At 42.1% G+C, this 26,785-nt stretch overlaps 1 protein-coding gene across 14 annotated transcripts in view; it reads left to right on the top strand.

Annotated features, from left to right (window-relative positions):
* The window catches only part of tenm2a (teneurin transmembrane protein 2a), a 241,908-nt gene that overhangs the window by 13,588 nt on the left and 201,535 nt on the right, over positions 1-26,785 (top strand). For 5 of the 14 annotated variants that reach the window (XM_069532124.1, XM_069532123.1, XM_069532127.1 and 2 more), the window contains exon 1: positions 21,488-22,104. The exons of 1 other annotated variant lie outside the window; for it this stretch is intronic. The gene's annotated coding sequence lies outside the window, so the exon portion shown is untranslated. Of the gene's footprint in view, positions 1-21,485; positions 22,105-26,785 lie in introns of those variants that run through there. 8 more of the 14 variants (XM_069532119.1, XM_069532122.1, XM_069532128.1 and 5 more) reach the window with 6 other exon arrangements.

Here is a 26,785-nt window from a genome sequence, read left to right as displayed (position 1 = left end):
TTTCAGTGAACGTGTGTGGTCATGTGATGTGTTTCTTCAGGACAGTAGTATTGATACATCTTTGCATTTTGTGTGGCTGTTCTTTTTATCCTCAGTTCATAAACTGAAATGAAATATGTATATATTTAATATATAAATCATGTACATGGTAAAAAAAATAAATATGGCTTGACTATTTATTGATTATATTGTATTTAGAGACGCTCTCTTTACCAGTGACCATGCAGCACTTATTAAAAATGGGTCATTGGGTTATAAAGCGGCCACGGGCTATATTTTCTCTTCCACATTTTTGGCTTAGAGATAAGTGCTCCACATCCAACAGTGACTGAGAAGGAAGGAGAGTATATTTATCACATAATACATAAAATATATTTGTGTTCTTCAATGTATCTAAAACAGGAGGTTTTGAATGGTGTGTGGGTGTTGGAGGTGCCCACATTTCTCAAAGATGGTCCAAAGGATATAGTGTGAGAGCGATCTGCCCATGTGCTGTCAAGCATGAGCCTGTACTGTGTAATGGGAATAAATGGCCTGTTTATGGGTTCTTCTGTATGCATGCAGAGGGGCCGTACCCTTGAGGCTAATCTGCCTGAAATTTACATTGATGGCGAGTGTCTGGAAGAGGCCGCCAGCAGAATTGTTGCCCAAGGCGTGAAAACTTGCATCTGTCTCAGATTTTTTTGTGTTTCCTATTCATCTCACCTACTCCTTAAAACCTGCATAACTTACCGCCTGGTGTTTTTTTTTTTTCTTCCTCCAGACTGTTTTGTCTAGTTATGGGAGAGAAGGTGTCTTGTGTAAGTGTTAAGTACGGGGACTTGTGCCAAGGACGGAGCAGGTTCTGGAGGTGTTAGGCTGAAGTGAATGGCTTAGGCAGAGGCCTGCAGCAGAGGCACAGAGCCATCATCTTTGGCCAGGGCTGATGTCAGGATTGTGGCAGTGTTTGCCGTGCCGCCTAGCCCCGGGGATGGAGTGTAGCAGTAGCTCCCGCCCCTGTCTGCTCACCCTGTCCTCCTGGTTGTGAGACACTCTACTGCCCCGGAGCTGGGAGCCATTGCATGGCACGGACCCGAGCTGGCCTACCTGTGTCTGCCCTTATCCCATCAACCAGCTGTGGTGGCTCCATATGTGGAGAGACAAAAGTGTGGGTGTGTGTCTTTGTCAAGGCTTTCACTTTTGTTTTTTTTGGAAAATCCTCATGTGTTTGTTTCCAGATTTAGTGTGGGTTCAATCTATTATTATGCCGAGTCAACCAAACCACAATATTACAAATGACGGAGTCTGGAGAATCCATGATGACCACTCACACTGCCATTTTGTTGTTCAAAAGCAATTCCTTCAAGAGAGAGACAGACCGAACAGTCAATTTCACAAAAAGACATGTTATCCATCCGCCAATTGATTTGCAAGAGATTTGGACTAGATCTCACTCCCCTTCTCGCTACAGATCCATGAGACTGACAGTGTGTCTGCTTAGTTATGCCAATATTTTCAGCCATGCTGTCTGATCAATTTCTTTATTTCCAAAGGGAAGCAATAAAAACTGATAGCAGTAATCCATTTGTTGTTCCATCGCTGATTTATCAACAGAAGGTTTGGTAAGAACACAGCACAAGAATACTTGTCTTCAGCATAACTCTGCTTTGTATTCACACAGTCACATGTAGTTTGCACCTGGGTGTTGCTTTGTATGAACCCAATGCTTCACAGTATAGGCAGCAGCGGTACTTGGGCTGCATGGCATTATTCAAATTTTTTTTTCCTATTGTCACCGAATCTCATGACAAGACCAAAGCCAGGAATGTATTAGCCTGGGTGTCAGAACTTTCTGAGCTCCCCAGCCTGTTTATCGCTCTCTGCCACAATGCTGTTTGTTCCATCTGAATATATGATCCATGCATCTATGAAAAAGTCCCACATCTATAAGAAATTGTTAAATAATTACCAAAACATCCTTGAGCTGCAGTGTTTATCAAAGACTAAATTCTACATTTTTGGGCACTATTTTCAGCTGTGGATTTGTGCCACAGGTTATTTGGGAAGGTGTGTGCATTTACACTGATGGCAAGTTTCTGGAAGAGGCCGCCGACACACACCTGCTTGTTGCTTGCTGAGCCCGATTCTTGGAGACTTGATAACTTTGCTTGATGCTGGACAGTATCAACTAAAGCATCACTGTAATTAAAAATTAAACGGTACAAGTAACAGCACTGGAAGTATTTAAACGTTTTACTTGAGTAAAAAGTACAAATAAATAGACATAAATGTATTCAGGTACACATTAACTTTTCTACTTAATTAAAATTGAGTACATTCTTGCTTTTGAATATACTCAAATTATCAAATGTTTAAGTGTAGCTTATTCCTTAATTCCACAGTTTACTGCATCATGATGAGATTCAGCCTCTTCTGAATCTGTTTCCAGTGTTTTCTCTAGTGAGGCGGCTGCAGGAGGCAGGTGTTATATTACCTGTCCACTGTGATTGGATTATGGAACTACTTCCCCTCTCGTTATTGATTACTTTAAAAAATCTTAAAACACGTAATGCAATGCTTTGTAAAGATGCAGTGGGGTAAAAAGTGCAGATATTTGCTCTTATGTAAAGTGGAGTAAAAGATCAAAGTACTCAAAAAGAAATCTACTCAAGTAAAGTACAGATACACAAAAATTGTACTTAAGTACAGTAACACAGTAAATGTTATTACATCCCATCACTGACTAACCATCGGTCATTTTACAATGAATTGAAACTGGAAATTTCATATAGGATCAAGTTGTTGTTGGTTTTGGTCTTTTAAAGGTTCAGTGTGTAGAATTTAGCGACATCTAGTGGTAAAGTTGCATGTTGCAGTTCACTAGGATAATTTGTATTCAATTTCTGCCAATGGATCCCCTTCACCTGAATCGTACACACTGGACCTTTTAATAGGTTTTATTATTGAATTAGAAACATTTACATGTGTTAACAAGTGGTAACAGCCAAAGGTGTAAATTCAGTCACGTTGCAATATTCTTTATGACCTTCTACCTGATTATGAATCCCCATCATGCCAGCACAGTTTAGGTTTAGGCTTACATCTAAATAAAGTGGTCAGATTTATGCATTTTGAATTTGCATTACCTCCGCTCAGAATTCCACGGAGACATGCACATAAGCATAGCAGACTTTAATATAGAGCTAATGCTAATTTTAAAAGTATTTTAACATGCATGTGATAAAATGTGCTCTTGAAGAAGCACAAAAATGAGTCATACAGTAACTGAGAAAGTTAAGTGGAAGTTATTTGATATTACATGATCAAAAGAGAAGGATCAATAACTGATACAATTATGTGTTTAAAATTTTTTCTTTGAGTTGACATTAGAATTTAATTCTACAATTACATTAAGGCTGCCTTTCCAATGAAGAATCACTGTAGGAAGTGATGTGGAGTTCAGTAAAGATGTTTTTAAGAGTTACACTGTTATTTAAGGAACCATACGCTCTTGTTTCCAGTGATATAAATCTATGTATTGTTTTCTTCGTGACAATCCATGTATTATCTTTTGCAGACTGGTAGGAATTTTTTCCCCCATTACTTGCACATAAATACAGCTCTTACCCGACATCCAATTACCTCCAAGCTCAACAATCTGTAATGAACACCCTTCCTGTCTTTATCAAATCTGTCCTCTTCAGATCAGACAAGCGGCGAGCACGCTGCTTATTTCCAGTGTCCTGAATACATTCTTTGATCCCAGCCGTTCACCTCACGGCACCCACTTATTTTCCATGTTACCCAGAGTCACCCCCTCCGTCCCGCTGACTAAGGCCATGCGGCCCCCTCCTTTGTCCCAGATCCCTCTCAGCAGGATGCAGCATTCTCCCTAACAACCATGGGGTTCATTTGGGCTTGCTCCAGTTACCACCAAAAAAAGACTTGATGCAAAAAGTCCTTGGACACAGACAAACACAAATACAGTTGAGTGTTTTTCATCCTTCTTCTTTACATTACACATGCATATCGGTACATTCACATAGAAACACGTAAAATTTGTACTGGTCGACCTCCATGTTAAATGATCAGTGAATAGCACAGTGCCTATATTGTCCTTTTGGCATTCTCAGTACACTAAAAGGCCTGCTAATGCTTTCTGCCCTGTCTACCATTTATTTAACGCTCCAAGGCACAGGAGTGCTGCATAAAGAAATGCCCTCTGGTACAATGTAGAGCACACAAATGCACGCAAACGCACATGCACAGGGAGGTGCACTTACAGACATGCATCTATATCCTTCTGTTTTACGGTCTCTTTGATGTACAGATATACTGACTTAAACATGAAGAAAAACAAGAAAATAATCATCCAACACACACATTTTTTTAGCTGTAAAGACGCAAAAAGTGTAACCTCAAAGAAAACCTCTCTCGTCCCATTATTTGTGTCAGCCCTCAAACACACACATACTTGGCAATAAAGACAAGCAAAACTGCCCATTGGGGAAAACAGTCACCCCAAATGAAAAAAAAAACTCAAAGACTTTGACTTTCCTGTTTTCCCTTGACCTCTCCAATTGTCATTTGTTCAAATCCCTCTTTTCATCTCATTTGCATCGATCTGCTATCCAAGGTCGTAGTGTCAGAAGTGAAGGTTGCATAAAGGCAAAGAGAGTGCAAACACACACAGCTTCTGGCTGTCTAATTCAAAGCAAATAATTCGCGTTTGTGCTTGGAATAAGATAGATAAGATAAAAGTTTTCATGTGAGCCGATCACACACACACACACACACACACACACACACACACACACACACCCAAGCATCCAGGGGTCCTGCAGCTTCCGAAGGTTTTGATTTGTGCTTTCCAGAGCAGAGACTTTACGTAACGGTGCTGTCCAAGGTCCTGACCAAGGTCCTGACCAACTGATGTAGCACAGGAGCTGTCCACAGTTCTGAAACATGCAAGGGCCTCTGCCTGCTGTGTGGTGGCAAACACTGAGCTGGTTTTAGGCTCCAAATAATACCACTAATGATTATAACATTACAATCAGGACTTTTCCCAATGCATTTTGTTGCCTATAGCCCACTGTACACGGCACTTTTTTAAGTTTAGTTGCTATAACAGTTGTTTTTAATGTAGTTTTCACTATTGCAAGGTGCAAACTTATTGTATATACTTGAAGGGCAAGGAGATGTTATAGAGCTGGGTCAGGGACAGAATTTCCATGGTACAGCCTGAGTCATGACGCTTGTGGCAGACCCACCGTTTAATGTGATTTCTCTGACTTCTCCATACTTAGCAATGTGGGACACAGTTCAAGAGCTCAGACAGAATATATCGAGGTGTGTGTGTGTGTGCATGCGACAGGGTGTGTGTCACAGAGTGTGCAGGCTGGCTGATGGAGTTTGTGTATGCACAGAGACAGTGTGTTTGTGTGTATACATATATATGTGTGTACTTGCGTGCACGCGCTCACACTAAGTTAGGCGTAACGATGGATTCAAAGGGAGCCTTTGAAGTATTTTGATGTTCCCTGGCTGCTCTCTTGCCAGTTTCCTAAATAGGTCAGAGACTCTGCTCCCTGCCTTCTGCACTGTGCTGGTTGTGCTGCAGCCTACTGGAAAGAGTCAGAAAGGGCAAGCAAAGTAAAACACATTGTCGCATTTGAACCGAAAGTGTGACCGTCTTGATCGATCTTTATTAACAGCGTTTTTGTCTTAAACTGTGATTGTTTGCAAGATGCCCAACAAGTGCAGCTTTGGGACCTGGATGTTGTGGACATTTAAGTAGAGAAAGAATAAGGAAGGTGAGACAAGAAGAAAGCTAGACGAATGAATAGAGAAGAAGAAAGATAATTAGAGTCACAGATTTGAGAAAGGTCGAGAGATTAAGGTAGAATGAGGTTGTGAAGAGAGGGATGGCACAGACAGGACAGATGTAGAATGAGAAAGGTATGTGAGTGCTGGTATGGTCCTGCAGGCCATCTGTCCACGGTGCTAGGAGTGCTGGCTTCGTGCTGCTGGTTCCATCTAGGCCAGCCATTTGTTTCTTCCAGCCTGCTGCTTAATTTGGTGTCTGGAGGAAGGCTTTTCTCAGAGACATCAAGTCAGTCATGCCCCTTTCAGCGCGCGTGCGTGTCATGCACTCATGCCTACGTGTGTGGCTCATAATTTTGTGTTTGGTGGAGGTCTTGTTGCAGACTCCACAGGTGCCAGGGTGACACCAGCACAGTGCCAGACTCGGACTCATGTGCCAACCCTCCACAGCAGCTACCTTGTGGCGCAGCAAAAATGTATCAGGGTGGTCTAAACTTAGAATAACAGAGGTGTCAGTTTGTTCTTTTCTTCCTCTCTCTCTCTTCCCTCCCATGTACAATTTAGCATGAGCTCATAGAGACATGCAAGCACCTTCCTCTCACCATTCCCAGGGACCCTGTTAGCACCTCCTCTTCTCCTCCTTCTAATAGGAGGAATAAATCAGAGTGAGTGAAGTGCTTGTTTTAGTTGCCTGTGCTGGCATGTCCAAACCTTCAGAGGAGAGGTGGGGGGAATGGTGTGATTTATTGTCGAGTGGCACGAAGCGAACAAATTCTTCCATAGGAACAGGACGGACACCCCCACAGAATTTGATTCGCTTTCTGTGGGGCTGGACCGTGTAAGCAAATAAGGCAGAACCCATCCCCTCCTTGCTCCAACACACACACACTCACACACACACCCCCTTTCTCTCAGCTGAAGTACCACTGGGGACAAGCCAGGGGAGATCAAAGTAGCAGGCTGGTGTACGAGAGAGGGAACTATTTTATATGTTACGAAAAGCCAGATCCCTGTTTCCCTCTCCTCCACCCTACTCATTGATGGCACAAAAAAAGAGGCCCCCAAGTGGAATTTCTCTCTGATCCTTCCCCTCTTTCCTTCAATGCTCCCCCAATCTGGACACAACCAGAAATGCTCGGCCTCCTCCTGGGCCTCTATGATCCCCTCCATGTCCCTGCCATGGATAAAAGTCGCCTTACAGCCTCACATGTTGGGCCAATTTTCTGACACACAAGGCCCCACACAGATGAACAGGTTTGTGTCAAAGTCGATGGCACCATCCCCCATCGCACTCCGTGCACACACAGACATAACACATGTTGATTTCCGTGCACAGAACTCATATGTATCACTGCTGCATATCAGAGTCTGTGTGCATCCCTACAGACTCCTTAACTTATCATTACAAAGACATACCCTCACAGCATTCTCAGATTTGTTTTTTCTTTTTCTTATTTTTTTTTGTCCTTGTTATGCAGCAACGTTCTGCAAAATAACCACGAGATTAAATAGAACTAACCCGCATCCAGACAGATGCCCTATCATATTTGAAGTATCGCCACCTGCTATGTTTTGAAAAATGAGCAAGTGTATTTGAAGCATGAGCGTCAGGTCTACTTCCCTCCACTGTTTATCTTAGTTGACTTTCCATGGGGGATTATAATGCCTGTGTCAGTGGACACGCTAATAGAGATGTGTGAGGTTAAGACTATTGTATACATCAATGCCTGGGATCTGTGCTCCACTATTATAGGCCTGTCACCTAACCCCAAGGATTATACAGGTTTTAGATGGAAGAACAGTTGACTACAATACAATGCTGAGGGTTTTAATCTAGACAAACAACACCTTCATATAAGGTATCGTAGCCGACTGACTGTCATCGATGGATCTCTCAGAAGAGAGACTGTAGGGGCTCAGTGAAGGCCTGCCACCGACCATGTGAAGAGGATTAGTCAGAGTGAATCTACCTGGAAATGTTAATGTACCAGATGAAACTGTCTGTGCCTGAAATAAGCATTATGTATTGGCGGGGTTGAGAACGTTACTTTCAAAATGTCATCTGTATCTGAAGAGAGATTTGCTGCTAAAGATTGCATGGGTGATATCACATTTTTGTGACATTTAAAGAGCTCTACCAATCTGTATTACATCCCGGGTATAATTTTAGCTACGCTAGCAGGGATGGCCACAGAGATGGTAATGTCGGTACGTTGGCCTGTCAGTCGCTTAGTCCACCACTTTGGGTCAGAATAAAATACAGTACCTTAACAACTATGAGATGGATTTCTATTTCTCAGATTATTATGGTCTGCAAATGACTCAAATAACCCTCTTACCTTTCATTTTGTACCATAAGCAGGTCAAATTTTTATCCTGTAAAATGTTTAAGTATCTATTGGATAAATTGGCTTTATTTGAGAGTTAAGGTCAGAGGAGGTCACACCTTGTTAAGCTCTCTGAGGCAAATAGTGATTTGTAAATACAGTATGGGCTATATAAATAAAATCTGAATAATGTTACGTGTAGACATTTGTAGTTTTACGAAGATATAAAGCCCATTCTAAACTTGGCTTTTGGGAATGTGCTGTTTTTTGGCCTGTGGTTATACTGGTTGCAGCTTCCTTTCAGAACCCTGAGGCCTCACCACCGCTGCTGCACAAAGAGCTGTTCCCCAGTTTGGATGCTCCAGCAACTTCTGGATTTTAATATATTTTGCACATGCAGATTTCTTTAAGGATGAATTGTTATATAATTATTATAACTTTGGTGATTTTTTTCTTAATGTCATCAGTACTGCAGAAATGACCCTCTAAATCTGGAGCTTAATTTGTATTGCAGTCTATGTGGCACTTGGATAGAACTCTGAGGCTCATAGAGCAAAATCTGTGTCTGTTTGCTGAGTCGGTTACATTGTGTGTCAGAAGACAGTTGTGCCCATTTAGTTTGGCAAAAACTAATGTGTGAACAGTGAAACTTGTGGCTGTGAGGATGATTGAAATTGTGCAGAACTTAAGATTCCATAAATTTATTTCTATGGGGAAAAATTGTCAGCAAAACTTTTTTACAAATTAGACCTGCTGCTGAGAAAACTCACTCCAATCATCTCCTAATCGATCTGCAAGTTTTGACATTTGAATGGAGTTTCTACAACGAATGGTGCAGGAATAGTCTGGTGGCAAAAAAAAAAAGGGAGCATAAGAAAAATGAAACTTTGGGGATTAAAAGAACACGTAGTGGTTTTTTTACTCTGCAATCTCACCCAAAAAATTGCTTTGAAATGCCATTTTACCTTTCATCATCATTTTCATGTCCTGGAACCTAGATGTAATATTTTGTCATATTGATGCAGAGAGAGAGACATTTGTTGAGAGTAAAGCAGTCTATTCAGACAAAAGATAATTATATTAGAAACTTCAGCCACTTCTCAGTAGTGTGAATCAGACATTAGCCTCTGTGCAACAACAGAAAGGTTCCTTTGGTTTAAGTTTTTCATTCTTTGCCCAAAGCCATTTCAGACATCTGAAATGTGTGGCTGTACGGAACTGAAGAACATTTTCCCATCACCCTGAGGAAAGGTGGTTGTATTTGTTTGCATGTGTGTGTGTGTGTTCATGTGTTTGTGTGTGTGTTCATGTGTTTGTGTGTGTGTGTGTTCCTTTCAACTTGTGTGCAGCATGTCTGTGCAAGTTTGCGAGGCAGATGCACGTCTTTTTGTCAGTTTCTGAAATAGCTTTCTGACCTTTCCATGAAGTTTTTCTCCTCTTTTGTGCTGTCAGCCATATCCTCCTCGCCTAAATCGATGGCTGTAGCTTACGCTCTCTTCCTGACAGCAGGACATGGCTGACGTTATGCATTAATAATGTTAAATAATGATCACAATCTCAATCTAACCATACTACCCCCTACCTGTCTTTTCCCCCTCTCGTCTCTCTGTCTCTCAGTCTCTGTCTGGGAATTTATTCATGGAGAGAAAGAGAGCAAATTAACCAAATTCCAAATGGCTGTGGCAGAGGCCTCAGAGCAGAGTAACAAGTTGAGAGGTAAAAAAAACACCAAACACAGCAGTCTTCATTTGCATTTTCATTTAATTTTTCTTTGGCCTGTAGCGCTGTGTACAGAATCAATCTTTCTAACTCCATTTCCAATACATTACTGAGAGACAGCAGGAAGAAAGGGGAGGTATTGATTGGCTGAGTGTTCATTGTGTCTTCTCACAGATTGCACACTTCATAAGAACAGCGTTGAAATTGCTGTTTGTTTCCTTCTTCTGTGTCTTTATTTTATGTAAAAGAGTAATGATGCTTGTTTGATGTGGCTGAGATGTGACAGTCAATATACATTTCTCTTCCTGCACAACACAGCCCCCCTTGTTGGGTCTTGACCCAATAACAACTGGTTCTTCAAGAGGTTTGTGCCGTCAAGAACAGCACTTCACTCTAATGAGGAATTCTTATTGTTATACTAATACAGCAGGGACATGTCCTCTATGATGGAACATTTGGGTCTTCTAAGGGGTCCTTGATTGAGAAAATATAGAGAACCTCTAAATTTATCTGACACTAAATCCCTCCCCCAAATATGGATTGTCCAATCAAAGCTTAGCAACTGTAGCTGGGCAAAGTAGGTGAATGTAGTACTTTATCAGGTCTCACTAGGTTTATGCAACAATATACAAACAACTCTGTCCACCAGCGTTGACACTTTGCCTGCAGCATTAAACACCCTGTTGGCATTGTTACAGCACATATCTGTATATGGAAGACCTTTTTTATATTGTTGCTTTAAAACCAATAGAAACAGAAAAATAAAAAGCTGAAGACTGTTTGCAATCAGCTCATGTGGCCTAGTTTTATCATTGGCATTAACTAAGTAAAGCTGTTTAATCTGTTAAGATGGACCACCATGGATGTTGTGCGTTAACCCTTGATGACACGTGTGCACGACCACTGGTGCCGGCAAGATCGTCTTAACAACAGCAATCAGTTTCATGTTTGTGACACACAACATACCTGGCTTTTGTGCCAATGAACTGCCATGCTAGCTATTAATTCAGTGCTAAAGAGAAGTTGGTATTTTTGGGTTGGTGTATAGAAAGTTAGAATAAATAGCAGAATAAATGGAGGATACAGGCTCAGGAGGCTACTGAAGAGAAAGTAGAGCAATCTTTACCACCCTGAACTCCAGCACTAAATGTTACAGCCTGCACAACCTGCAAGGCAAACGCAGCAGAGTGCAGGCGGACATAGATGGTGGGGTCATCACTGTACTGAGGGAAAGAGGAAAACATTCACTGAAGCAGGAGGATATACTGTTTATATCACATACTGTAGCACTAAATAATTTAAATAACTTGCCCTGCTTGTGTTTATTTATCTAATAATTTAAAAAAAGTAAAAACAAGATCCAGGCAGATCCAAGCAGAACCTTGAATAATAAAGAGAATGTAAACCATTAAAATTGTAAGTGTTTGCAACATCTCCAGCAGTCGATGGCAGCGACATATTTCACTGCTGCCACTGATGTTAGTCGCCAGTGTTTGAGGTGGAAAAGCTGTTAGCTGAAAACCCTGACACTCATTCACACATTCAGCTGGAAGAAGTAGGCAAATCTGCCTTGGGACAAGTCCTCCGCACAAACATTGTATCAATTCAGAAGCCCGTGATTTTCAGCGAGGAGCAGAAACTCCTAATGGAGGTGTATAGGCAGCCAGCTGTCTGTTAGTGCAGCTCAGTGATTGATGGGAGGAGACATGCGCCATTTACTGGCCAAGCTGGAACTAGAAGGAATCTCCATCTTCTCTTTCAAAGCAGTCACAAGACGCCTCACAGAGAAAATTGGCCTATTTCCATGGGGTGGAGGACAGATCCGCTAAATTCAGCTCCAGTCACAGACATACAAACAAGTGCACAGCGTGCTTGTTTACACATGCATGCAAATACACCTGTGTGCACATACATGGATAGTAAATAGGACAAAAAAAAACAGGATTGTACTGTAGTGAGGTACACAATCAGTATTTCAGCGAACTAACAATACTGTGTGTTGTACTACATTGTAGGGTACAAACATCACAGCGAAGCACATTCACACGTACAAAAATATGAGCACCAACACCTTTTTGTAATTCCATCTGTCTCAGTTTTACAGTTTCCACAAATGCATGTGTTGGAGATGCTTGCCTATCAAAAAAAGAAATACCCACTTAAGCATTCAGATTTTTAAATGTGAATATTTATGTTTTCTTTGTTCCTAATATTGTATTATATTTAATTGTATTTTGACATGGTACAGAGTCACATCAAAATGAGAAGACTGATCTTTGCTCCGAAGTGAACGTGGTGGTTTTAATTAATTCGCGGAGAATGACAAACTCAAAGATAAACGGCAAAATATTTTACAAATCTGAGGTCAATCAGTTGTGTTTTACTGTTTTATATTTCCTCACTGTGCTGCACAATGAATAAGGATTGCGTTGATATAAATTGCATAGTTTTGACCTGTCGTCCGATGTTCATAACAGACAAAGGATAAGCTGTATAGTAAAAAGATAGATGGATATTGGAATTTTGTTATATTGCTGTTGATCAAATTGATATAGTAATAATTGATATTGTTTTAGTGCCCAGCCCTTAAGGACATTGACATGAATCACTGTCATGACTTAATGGGAAACTTGAAGGGAACTAAAACCTCAGATAATGTTAAAAATAAAGCCTGTCCCCTTTAATACAATGTGATAAATAGACTGAATGCACACCTCCACCAAGACCAACAGTCCCCTTATAAAACTACATTTAAATCCAGATTTTTATTTCACACTCTTAAATATTTGTCCTCTAAACATGCCTGTTTTTTTCATCAAGATCCATGAATACTAATCGGAGAATTGACGGAACAATAAAAAAAATAAAAGCTCTATCTCACAATATTAAAAATCCAGATCTGCAACAAATGTAACAGGGTTTTTTCTGACCCATACCGTATCCTTCCACCAAGTTTCATAATATTCCATTTGGTACTTTTTGCGTGATCAAAAATAACCTGTCGAACTCCACGAACAAGCGAAACATCACTTCCTTTCAAACCAAAAGGCTCAGGCTTCAGTTTGTCTCCCCTCAGCCACTGGCACATACAATAAGTTGACAGTGTGGCAGTTAATTAAATCACGTTCTCTAATATGTCTGCTGTCCTGCGTTCGAGCAGACTGTCTCTGAGAGTGACATACAGCTCGCAGACAGTCATCCACTCATTCATCAAGCTCTCGTGGAAACAATGTGCTGGTCGGAGCCAGCACCGTCGTCGTTGCCAGTGGGACCTGGGAGCCAAAAGACAGATGTGGTCTCATCTCGGCTAATTTGATTTCTGGTGTGTGCCTGGTGCAGCTACATGAACAGCACATTAACCGAGATCATGCAAATAAGAGATGGCTTAATTTACTTAATCATAGATTTTTTTTCCCATTGATCGCAGAATATTTGCTATTCCTCTCATCCTTTCCTGGTTCAGTCAGATGAATGTGTCATCTCTGCTTCCCATTTTACCCCCTTCCTCTTTGACTGCGTTTTAACTCGTTTGAATTTTTGCTTCAGCTGCGATTTGGAACTGAGTGAAAACATTATTTTTGGCAGGTGCCCTATTGTAAATGGTGGATTCTTGGTGTTTCTAAGGCTGGACTTTTACGCAATTTACCTTCGACAACATCCTTTACTACCATGGGTCGTCTTGGCAGAACATTTAATGAGACAGAAAAGTCTTTATAGAGCAGAAACAATGTTTTCTCACAAACACTCTCTCTTTTTCAAAGAAATATGGGTGTCTTAATTAATATGTAGTATTACTGGAGTGTTAATTGCTTCAAACTGGCCTTGTTCCAGAAGCAATACAATTTCACACATGCAGCTTCCTTAACCTCCACTTAGTTATATTCATTAAATGTCAACGCATCTATTTTTACACTGTACACCCTAGTAATAATCCCTTTTAATGCATAAAGAAAATTAAACTGTGCGTTGCCTGCAAACTTGTTAAGGCTTTGCGTCACCTTTTGATAAAACTGCATCTTCATTATCCAGGAAGCTGATGATCCACCATTGCCACCTACTCTCTAAAGACATCTGCAGATCACGCGGGCTAATACCACAGTGCATTATTATAAAGTTAGTGCCCACTTTTCGACAAGCCTGTTAGGATGGATGAGAGGATAAACACCAGCTACATGAATACATTTTATGAATGTGAGTTCACAACCTGGCAGCACAATCAGTCTCATAGCCAGTAAATGTTTGCCACTGGTGCTGCATGCACCAGTTAACGTTACACTAGTTGTTGATGGTCAATAAATACATTCAAGACATCACCCTCCATGTGTTAAACACAGATTGGGTAACATGGTGGTAGTGTTGGGAGGGAACAGAAATGTAAGAGTTACATATTTGAAATACAAAATATATCAGTATCTAAAAAACATTATCATAGTTACATTAAAAAACAGAATAAGGTTTCATTGTTTAAATCAATAGGGTTACATAAAATAAAAAACGTTCCTTATTACATTATTCACTGTGAAATTGTGTTTTTAGTTGAAGGCATAGTTTATTTGTTTACGGTGTTTTTATTTTAAGGATATAGTTACAGGCTCCCAAAGTGAAAACAAAATGTTCTATGCAAATGTGAATTCACAGTTTTATTTTTGTGTTTTCGTCTGGTATCAACTAACACAATGCTGTGGGAAATAAAAGCGGCGTACATCCTTTTTACCAGACTATCACCATGAGTGACTCCTGGGTTCAGTTTACTTTAGAGGTGAGAAGCAGAAGTAAAGTATGGTAATGTACCTGGTCCCCACTATTTTTTTGAATTTCTAGTAACATGCCTAACACACTTTATATCAGATTACTACTACATGAGTGTAATTGCAATGTTTTACATCTGCTGTGATGATGTTTTCATCTCTGTGTTCATCAACTTTGCAATACTTTAAGATTTCCCTTATTTCTGAACAGTACAGAAATGTAATCATGAAATTCTACTCAAGATATTTGCTGGTGTTTTGAAAAAATCCCTCTGGCCGAGTGAGAATAGTACTTTACCCTGTTTGTTATGATATGTGTAATTGTAATACTGCTGACAATAGTGTCAAAATAAATAATACATTTCTCCATGAAATACATATACTACCTGAATACATTATCAGGAAGCAATCTGACTACGAGTCAGTGTGTATGTTTATGCTGATGAACAGATTTAGGGGCTGCACAGTATCTGTGTTGAGGCGGCACCTGTGGACGACCGCTATCTATTCCAAACATAATAATATGAAATAGCAAAGGCTGAACTCTGATCCAGGGGGAAACGATGAGGAATATCAAAAGCACTATCTCACAGATGGCCCCAGCTTCCATTCACAAACATCTTGTTTGTGGGACTCTGCCTCCGGTGCCATCGCTAACTGTATCTCGATGAGACCTTTCCATCACTGAAGAGCATCAACTCTCTCAAGGGGCTAAAAGAAACTGGCTTTGTATGACACACACTGTACATCTGTTACTTTATGGGGAAATTACCTCAAGTCTGGCTCTATCTGCAACTGGTGGCTCAATGTTATATCAGTCACAGCCACAGTATTGACCTCGTTTAATGATTTTTGCTTGAAAGCAGGTTAACCATTGTTATTTGGCAGCAATTATACAGCCTGTCATCTGGCCAAGTATGTAGAATAAACACATCATTTCCCTCCCATAGAGCCAGTGTACCCCCCCACCCCCATCATGCCTCTCTTACACTTCTTCCCCCTCGAGTGCATCTGATAAAATTAATTGAAAAGAAAAGCAAGTAGCATCCTTAGGCGGTGTTATTGTTATTATTATAATTAGCAAACGTGGCATGGCCCACTGTCTCTGTGGCCTGTGAGCTCACGGGCTAAAGCCTCTAATGAGGTGGCAGTCATGTGGTGTCAGCTCCACTGTGAAAGAGCAGTGGAGACGAAGCGGAATGGCCGTGTGTGTGTGCGCATGTGTGTGTGCGCATGTGTGTGTGCGTGTGATAGATTGTGTGTGTCTGCGCAAATTGGCATATCATGAGCAGAGCTCAAATGGGCCCCAAACAACATTCAGATCCGGTCAAGAATAACCAAGTAGGACACCATGGTCCAAGAGGATATAAGTAATTTAATGCACCAACTAGATTTTAAGCACTGTGGCCATGTTTAGCCATACTATTGTATTAGCCCTGGCATTACTCCACAGGGACAAAAACCCAACTTGCTTTAAAGAAGTCAACAATTATTGTGTGTGACCATGTGGGGAAAAATTAGCTGTGTATACACTGGAAGCAAAGATAATTGTCTAGATCATGCACCATCATATCAACCAAGCATCCGACTAAGCTTTATACAATAATCTGCTGAGGGTTACGTCATGAAACTTATTTTAATACTTGTGTTTTGGGGCTTGGAACAGAAAATGTTTTTACTTCCTTGATGCAAAAGGAAATGCAGCATCCTAGTTGGCTCTTCACATTCATCTCAATACATAATAATAATTTAATATATTCAAAATATTCATCTTGTTTTTTCTTGGATCATTTTCGAACTCGAGCAGTTTGCGACAAGAACACAAGTCTTTTATTCTGCGGGTCAACATTTACTGCAAATTCAAAAGTGTTCACAGCTTTTATAGTAGCTGTGCTATGGATTTGACCTCGTTATCATACTGGGATGTAAATACATGGCAGTACTCTACCTACAGCTCTGCACAGCACAATACGGAGAAATAATGGTGGTGAAATTGGTTCTATTATATCTTGCTAATTAAGTGTTAATGTGCAAATATAAACGTATTCCCACAGTCGGAAAATCAAAACAGAGAATTGCGACTCGTGCTACTCTCATATGATTGCCAGGTCTTTTTGTCACTTCAACAACTACATCTAAGCACTTAATGTTTTTTTGAGGCTGCCTCTGATAATTGGACAGGCCTATTTTTAGACTTATCATAATTGATCATAATTAAAACAAACAAAATACTGATTTTCCTGGTTTCAGACCAACCTGTCTGTAATTAAACAGAGTCTTTCCTGTCGGGCCATGAAAATCTAAGATATCTAACCAGAGCGGCTTCAAGTGGGAACTCTAAGGTTTCATTCTGTAGCACAGTCGCTCCCTAATCACTTTAAAATTTACTGCAAACTTCAAGAGTTTTAAAAGAGCCACTGAATCCTGGTTAATTCAGCAGCAAACCTGCAGCCCTGTCGAGCCTGTAATTGTCTGTGCCTGAAACAAACTGGACCACAGACCCCACTTTGACTAGATTTCTGCTTTTAGATGTTTTATTACAGGAAGTGTATGAAATTCAAGACCAGAATAGTCAGTGTGTTACTTGTGGATGAAATGATGGTGAAAAATATCGATTCCCTTTATTTTATCTGTCTCTCATGGATTCTTGCATGGAACAGCTGTTCTCCGTTTGTCTCTGTAAAGTGTATCTGTCCTAAATAAATAGAAAATAAATACATATTAATACACATGTACTGTACAACGGTACATTTTCAAAGCTATTTTCATGGAAATTGTAAATTTCTATATGTTTATTTTCTTCCTATGCAAACCAGGTGCTCAAATGTTACATTCTGGGCCAATTACAAAAGAAGTCTCAGACTTACAAATCAGCATATTAGTTTATTTTTTTCTTTGGTAATGTTGGGCTGAAATATGAAGCCCTGACTCCTGAGTGTATGAAAAATTAGAGCTGCCAGAGCCTTCTCTTGTAAAACCGGCTCTTAAAGTGACGTGTGCTGAGTCATGTCTCATAACTAGCTGTAAAACCCAGAGAGGGAGCGAAGCTAGAGGTGTGTGTGTGTAACCGCTGCTGACATCACGAGCTGAGGTATAGGAGGCGCAGGCCGTTTTGGCTCGTGTTGAGACTGAGCGCCGAGATTCATGGGAACACGCAGCTGTCAGAGGCTTTGATTGGTGGAGGGCTTTATCAGTCACATGACCAAAACAGAGCCCGTGCGGAGGGTTTCGTATAAAGGCTGCTGACATACAGAAGTGTTTAGTTCCTCTGAGCCATCATCTGGGAAATTGCTGAGTAAAAGTAAGTGTGTGTTTGTGTGCACACCCGTTGACACACTGCAGTGTGTGTGCATGTGTGGGGGGACTCAATTAAAAACCAGCTGTGCCCTATTCCTCTGTAAGCCCTCCAGCATTCCTCACCCCCCTTCTCTCATGTCTCACCCTCGTTCCCTCCCTCCCTGCACCACCCCCTGCCACATACCCCCCTGCTGCTCTGTAAGCTGCCTGTAAGCTTCTAGACTCGTGCCGATGGATCTAATGCTTCCCCTGAAAACACACACACACACACACACACGCACATGCATAGCCTACCTCTCAAACACACTGTAAACGCTCATTTACCCCCCGCTGCTTGATGTAATTTCGGCAGGCTCGTGTGCCAAAACCGAGCCGCCGCCCGCTCCTCTAACTCCCCATCGAACCTGTTACTGTCTCACATCAGCCAGCTCCCACTACAGCAGGGGCGCTGACAGAAAACCAGGGAATGATGGGAGGCGAAACAAAGTCAAAGCAAAAAACTACACAAAAAGCCGACAGAAAGACAGAGAAAAACAGGCACCTGAAAATCCATTAAACATGGACTTGCAAACAACCAGCAAGGGTTGGTAGGAGCATTAACAGTCATTAATCTGAACATTAAAACTGCTTCTTTGAAATTGAAAGCATATATTATTGAGCCTTTTATTGGATAGTGACAGGAAACATGGACTGTCATGTGACTGGGAGTTGAACCAGGGACCTACTGCTTGAGGGGATACATGCATATTAACCATCCAGCTAGGTCCTCCAAATCACTGCTGCTTCTTGATCTTCCTCATTGAGTAAACGCCCGCTATATATTGATTTTTATACTTTTCACACTATTTTTAATAACTATAATCCATGTATCAGATTGCTGCCATAGTGAAAATGGTACAGTTAACATATCTTAATAAGGGTATTTCCAGAGGGCTGTGAGAGTGCTTAGCCAGCTAATCAGTAGTAATTCTATAATTTCAGATCCTTTAATTAACTAATTTGCATTTTGAGAATTAATCAAATTGATTATATAATTAACAGCACAATGCATCTTCTTCTCAGTCTGAGCGAGACCCGTGTGCTGCTGCGCTTACTCACAACACCTACCTACAGATACAAGCTGTAGCCAGGATATGATTGGACGTGATAGATGTATGGCAGGGAACTCATTGCACAAGGTTAAATAGAACCCCTGACACTGTGCGGTCTGTAATGGTGAAGATAGCGCTGGGAACACAATTCACCACCAGAGCACTGCGAGGCTGGAGGACCCCTGAGCACTGCCTATAAGCGTTAGGCTTTGATAGGTTATAATGGCTTGTGCTAATATTGGCTCATGATAGAGAAAGGTCAGCTAACTCATCTACTCGTGTAGCATCTGATAACCTGCCTCTGGATTATTTTTTCATCGTTTGAGCTAGTCTCAAGCAACGTATTCGTGCAGGGGTCAGATTTTATGATGATCCATCACTTCTTAAGATTTCTAATTATGGCACTAGAGGAAGAGAATGGAATAGAAGGGATTGGTAAATAACAAATTAAACCTTCCAAACTAATTATGAGACGGTTATTTTATTTTGTGATTTATAGGAGAAACTGAATTTGCTTAACACTGGGAGTGCAGTCGAGGAGATGAGTTGCCAGTGGTACTTTACATACCACTAGAGGCCCTTGCTTTGCCCTAATGTGCTGAAAGAGAGGGTGGAGGATTGCCACGAGTGATCCTGCATTATGGCAGGAGGAGGCCCATGGGCAGCCTGTAGGCAGAAGCTGGCGGCTGTCGACTCAGAGGTCGATTTTAAACTGATGAGCATAACGCTAGTCAGCCACCCATGGCTGCAGCTCCTGGGCGATCTAATCTGGGTTTGTTCACTGGCCGGTCTCCACATCAGTGCTCACTGGCTGGTCTCTTATACAACATATTAGGGCTAATCTCTAGGTGTGTCCATATGCAAGGACTTAAGTGCAGACAAATGGAAAGGACAGATTTAATACTGCTGACATCATTATTCACAAATCCCCACTAACACCCTGGGAAATGAGGAGGGTGTCTCCAATATATCATATTAATATGTGGCTTTGGTTTGTGGAATAACAGTTTATGCAAATAATTAAACTAACTCCGGCAAGCAATGAGGTTTTTTTTGTCAACATGCTTATGTTGCTGTGTCGTAAAGGAGCTATACTCAGCTCATTAAGAAAGCAAAACTCGTCTGGACACTTAGGGCAAAGTGTAAAACTCTGGACAAGTTGCACCTGCATGATTAAGAATGCGGGCACCGAGGGCCCAAGTGATGTTTTTTTAGGTTATCACTTGGGGACTTTAAAATGGTTCAGCACTCCATCCCTCCCCTCATCTGCATTTTTCATCTCATACTGCACCTGTGTTACCCACTAGAGATCCGATGATTCCCTCCTCTTTCCTTTCACCCTTCGCTCATGCCATCTGTGAATTCAAATCAAGTCGAGGTTACCAGGTTTTACATATATATGCTGACGCCCTTATTTGCCAGAATCGATATGTCAGCAATGAGCAGCGTAATGTATCACTGAAGCAAAACAGGAAATAAAACAGTTAAAATAGATAAATAATTAAAGCAAAAATAGGTGATGGTGTGGGGGTGTGGGGGTTTATGTCCCATGCCAATCCCTAGTTATGCATAAAAATGCCTCGGAAATGAAATCTTTATCAAAAGAGCCACAAGGTTCTCTTTACAGGGTGTTTTCAAATAAGCGGACATTATTATCATACCTCCATTGGGAAATATGCATTTACAGCTTGGAGATTGAGAAGCAAGAGGGTAACTGTTAACCATGTTTTCCCTAGTTATGGTGCGTAATTGCACGCTTCTGTTATTGCACCTTTCTATTGCTGCTAATACAGAGAAAGCCCATTATGGCGGCGTGCTAATGTGGAACGGTAGCCTGCAGTGCAGTGGGTGCACTGCTTAAAAAGAGATGCATGAGGACCCCTATAATGAGCACTATGGGCCAAGGAGGGAGAGTGCTGACACCCAAAGCAGACATAAACTGTAAATATATTTGTGGCGATGGGGCTGTGGTCTATATTTGACACAACGGAACTGACTTTCACCATCTTTTTGAGATTCCAAATAATCCATTTGGTATCTCAGGTTGAGCACAATCTATAATAATAAAACACTTGAGTGACATAGTAGAGATAATAACTCCTCCAAATTCAAACAATCCTAAATATTAGTTTTCCGCTTAAAGATCAACATGTTATTTCCTGAGAAAATGACTGAACTATTGAAAAATGATCCGTCAATGTTTTGGGGAGTAATTTAAAAAACATTTTTACTGATGTGTTATTTCCTGGCTCGGGCTCCAATCCTCCACCAAGTTTGGTGCAAATCGGATTAGCACTTTTCGACGTAATCCTGCTGACAAACAAACAACCACACAAACAAACCGTTATTCCACGAGTGAAACTCAACCTTCTTTGCAGCTGTCACGGTGACCAAATTAGAATTGACACATACATCACATATAACACGACACTATACTTGACATTCTGGAATCTAATTGTTTAAATGGCATCGCTGCTGATCCCTGTGCGTCGTGTGGATGCCGCTGCAGCCGACAGCCCTGCACACTGGATTACTCTCTGTACGCGGTGATAATGACCATTGACTTGGCTCAGCCGTGAACGCGCTCCGCGAGCCTCGGTCATTCCCCCTGTACCCAGCGTGTGTGTGTGTGTGTGTGTGGTTCGTCGCTCCCTGGGTGCCTCTGTGCGAAGCCTTTGCCGATCGACCGACGCTCACGTTCGGAGCATGCCCGCCGCTGCTCCTGTGGTCCGGAGAGAATCGAAAGGGAAGACGTGCCATTTGCGCACACAACTGCTTTCCGCTCGGTTCTTGTTTTGTTCCGTCTTTGCCAGTCAGCACTGCCCCCCTCCCCCCCCCACACATGTCGACCATCAGCGCTGAATGGATTGCTCCGTTTGATTTGGTGAGATGTTGCACTGGATGCTTGTAGCCTACATACCCTCTCCATCAGCTCACCCCCCCTCGGGCTCTCATCTTGCTGCCGTGCACGGCTTGTCGGGACAGACTCAACAGAAAAGTATGCAATAGCTAAAAAACAAGTGTCAAGTAGCAGCTCCGGACTGGTCGATTGGAGGGGAGGAAAAGTTCTAGTTGAAGAAGGAGGATTATGCAGTGAGTGCCACGCGCAGCTGGAAACAGGTAGGTGGTGTTTAAATGTATAGATGTCCATGTGGAAACGATATTTACGCGTTCCTGCTGTTTGCGCACCAGCTTCTGCGGCCACACACGGCACATGTGTGAACGCGACCAGTCCTTGTAGGACGGGGAGGGCAGCGCGCAGAGATGACACAGATGTGCATGTTATGGTGGGAAAATAAACATTTGTGGTCCTCGTGTGAGCCTGGCACAGGTTGCAAAGGACTCCCGTAGTGTGTCTGCGGTGTCATTTGCGCATCATTTGTCCACATGGTTATTAGTTCCCGACATGACCTTACGTGAATCCTAAGGAGTTTGTGGTTTCAGAGGTTTGCAGGCATCTCCTCTACACGACAGCATCCTTATCATATGTCCCAAACAACCCCCACCTGTCCTGGCTGTGTGGAGCCTCCCTATTTTTTAAGAGTCACGGTGAAACGTTACACATGTCACGATGAGGGGCAGGAGCTCACTTAACCTTTTCCATGGCTCTACCGCAGCGCAGCGTCCCCGCACGCATCGCTCTCCGTGCATGCGTGAGAAAGCGAGTTTGTCCTTCAGGAAAAAAAATGCTTTTACTTAATTGTGGCAGAGAATGGCGTTACCATGCGCTTTGACTGGCTGACAGACCCGTCATTGCCTCTTTTCCTCCCCTCATGGACGGTCACATCGCTGCGTCGCGTCCGGCAGGCCGCAGCGTATTTGTGCCTCCACATTTTCACGAGTTCAATTTTCAAAAAACCAACAATTGCTAAACTGCAATCTATAAATGCTCCCATCGTTGTTTTCACTAATATTTCACCAACTTACTTGCATGCTGTCATGTGTTGGATGAGAAATAATGTATGGGCATTATGCTTTGTGGTGTAAATCCATGCAAGGTGCATGCTGTGTTGGTCCATGCGGCTTGTGCCGTGAATTTTAATATCATTTCTCTATGTCCATGCTGTATTTTTTTTTGTGTGACACAGAGGCTGAAAGCCACAGGCCAGCTGGCTCCCCTCAAGCTGCAGTGAGGACCATAGCACTGCAGGATGTAGCTCACCCGGGAATGAATATTCATCGGACAGGAGTGAGACTTTTAGTTAAGGATCTCGTGCCATATGCGCCTGCAAAGTTTAAAGTTGCATTAGAGGGAAAAAAACTTTTTGGAGTCATTTGTGGATCAAGTAGGGTGTCGAGGGATGAAGCCCACACACCAGCTGTAGGATCCCAGGGCCTGGCAGTCTTCAGCACCTCATGACATGAAAACACACACAACACACAGATGCCCCACAGATCTCAACGATGAGGTGCCCTGCTGAGATTTAACACTTCAATCTAACCGATGCAGTTCCTCTCTGTGGCTCTTCTATCTCCTCCTCCACCTTTAGCTCTCATCGAGCCTGCCTGCATCTGTGTGATCTCTAACGCTCTTTGATCCGTCCCCCGCTTTCCATCTCTCCATCTTGAGCTTTTGGCGGGGGCACACGAATCAAACAGAAAGCAAAGTCCTCATATTGGCCGACAGTCATTACTGACACACATTTAAGCACAGGCATATGGAGAAGTGTACGTTGTGTACTTAAGCTGTGTCTGTTTAACCCACATGGACACACACATACACACAGTCGCTTTCCACTGTCAAGTCTTTAACCTGCCAAGCGTCATCATTAGCACCAGTGTGTTGTGGTTGTGTGTGTATGTGCATTCTGAACTGTGTGTAAAGCGAGCAGCAGTCTTAAGTGCTAATAGGAGCTCACACTGGACAGCAGCAGGGCATGTCAGCCACAATCTCCAGACAAGCCCTCAGGGTGTCCCATTTGGCACGGGCACACACACATACAGACAAACAGGCCTGAGAGGTTTAGACTTGACTCAAGGGTCTGAGCACTATGGGCTCTCTGAGTCCACGTCCTTGTTGGACCTTCACAACGATTCGACTGGATTAATTTGTTATGCTGTGACTATGGAGTTTTACTGTAGATTGTCTTTCGCGATTGTCTGTGCGTTCAGAATATTTGTTAATTCGCATGTGGATGTGATTAGAGAATGAATGACTTTCTGTTAATCCATCTCCTCTCCCTCTGCGCTCTTCTTCTATGTGGGTTATGTATTTATACATACATTTCACTGCAACACCTGTGAGGCCCGGGAAGAGGCGCATCAATCTTCATTAGACTGAAATGAGGCTGGCCCTGTTGAATAAATGACTATCATTGAGAGAGTGACTGTGTGTTTGGTTGTGTGTGTGTGTGTGTTTGCGTGTGCTCGTGTGGAGCCCTGCAGCCCACTCTGACCTGGCTGACAGATAACTGCAGTGATTTCCAGGGTTCAGCAGATTAGGGGATTAAAGACTGAAGGCTTCGCACAATAACCCTAATGCATGCGCACAGGCGGCAACAGTGCATCAAACAAACACTCACCGCCGTGCGGGGCCGATCAAAAGTCAGTGGTGTCCAGTGTGACCCCTCTGCTTTGTGTTGTCCTGCATTGAGCAGACATGACTGTTTACATTCACATAAGCAAACAGATGGAAAACGGCATCAGGAAACCTCAAGGGTCCAATTCCACTAATGCCATTTTCACACCACAGGCGTCACTCGTATCGGAACTGAGAGCCCAGTTAATACATTTTGTCCTTCCCAACCAATTCAGAGCAGAGTCAGTTTTAGATAATGAACCAACATCGTGGGGCTGAATGTCTGTGACTAGGCCAATGCAATTTTGCTCCCGATTGAGAGCCAAAACTCTCTTTCAAACACAAAATAGGCACCATTGTGTTCATTGTTTTGAAATCGTGTCAACACTATCTACATTGCTGGGTGTTAACTGATGTCAAAACAAAAAGCTGCTTATGTCTCTCAGGTATAATTACTAGAGAGGCACTGAAGTGCCCCCCTATTTGTCGGCTTTGTTCGATTTCATGAGTTAACTGGTTTGATTTTGGAAAAAGAAAAAAACAACTATTTGCCGTAAGGTGTTCACATGCTTTCCCTGCACCATTGCAACCATAGCAACATTATCAAATTTGAAAATACCTTAAATCCATCAGAGCCAGTCTAAAACAAGCAATTATCCCCAGGAGATCTACACACCTGCAGCTTAAATCTTCCATTATATATATATATATATATATATTCATTTTTTGAAATGTCTGAAATGGTTCAGAGCTAAACAGAGGTGGAGGGTACGATTGTTATTTTATCAGGTTAAATCATTTTTGAAATATAGCAAACACTGCTGCCGCTCTATGGTACATTAGACCACAGCGCCTTATCATTTGGGACAGAACAGGATAGGTGGTAATGGAAGCAGAAACGAGCTCTTGTCACTACTGATTAACTAAGAACACTGACCTTTCGAGAGGGGAGAGGTGGCTGGAAATGATGGTCTTTGTGACAGAGTATAGAGGGGGGGTTGTTGTTGTTACTGCGGTAAACATCAGGACACGTGGGTGAACAGAAAATACTATGCTCTGTGGCGTAGCTAGAGTACAGCATTATCTCTGCTTCTTAGGCTACATCCATACTGCTATGTTTTTTCTCTCTTAAAATGCATCAACTCGGCTGCAGCTATGCCTGGTGTCAACTCTACTCCAGAGATTTAAAGCCACTAAAAGAGACGTTTGGAAATGCTGCTTTCCCAATTTTAGTTTGAAAACTCCAGGGCTGCCTTTTAGTCAGGACGGGCAGATGTTTGAAAACAATGACGTAGACATGGATAAACGATTACACCCGTTGCTGACCCTGTTGTCTTTGCTAACAGCTGTGTAGTAGTTCAATTCTGCATTTTACTGATACAACTGCTCACATGTGAAGGAGATGAGCTATTATTCAAGCAATCAGTGAATAGCAACCGAATGCTTCCTGTGCCCAGTGTATGTGAGTAGCCATCTGATATGTGTTTTGAGGCGTGTTCGTATGGACAGTGATTTAAACTGATACAGAGCCAAAATGCTCCTGTGGACAGAGATAGGAGTATGGATGTAGCGTCACTAACTCTCAGCTGATTCACAAACCCGTGGCTTTCTTGGAACCAGTGATACAATCTGCTCCTAGGCATAAACCCACATCCAGGTAGAAAAACTGCTGCAGGGATATCTTCATTTATATTATTCTGCCTATGTTTGGCTGCTTGCAGAGCAGCTTTTAGCATAGCATGAGATCTAACAGTGCCAAAAAGACTGATGAGAAAGAACCAACTCTGTCTCCCCCTCCTCATTTCTACTGCATTCATCCAATTGCGGACTGCTTACTGTCCCTCTCCACATCGGCCCGCTCTGGCTGCGCAGTCTTCAATTTGATCTATTCATGCTCCATTGTCTTCTCTGTTTCATATTTCAACATTTCAACTTTCAACATTAATTGTGCTCCTTCGGGGAGCATGCCAAGGCGTACGAAGGAATCGCACGCTGTGGTTTTTTGAGAGGCTAAAATTACAAAGACTTGCTGATGAAGGAGCAAATTAGATTAATTGCCGTAATTGATTAATTGGTGAGAAGATCAGTGGAAACCACAGAGTATGAAAAAAACCCCTTGATGAGAGCTCCTGTGGTTTTCTAAAGCGATATTTTAAGAAGTGTTTTTTTTTTATAAAAGGGAAAATATAGACTGCATATTTTTTCTCTTTTTCTTCAGTGACTTTAAAATAAAATGAAATTAGATCTGGTAAACGTTTAGTTGTGACTATACAACTGCTGCAG

The sequence above is a fragment of the Paralichthys olivaceus genome, chromosome 9 (genome assembly GCF_024713975.1).
Source record: "Paralichthys olivaceus isolate ysfri-2021 chromosome 9, ASM2471397v2, whole genome shotgun sequence".
NCBI lineage: Eukaryota > Metazoa > Chordata > Actinopteri > Pleuronectiformes > Paralichthyidae > Paralichthys > Paralichthys olivaceus.
This window is presented reverse-complemented; position numbering and strand designations above follow the sequence as displayed.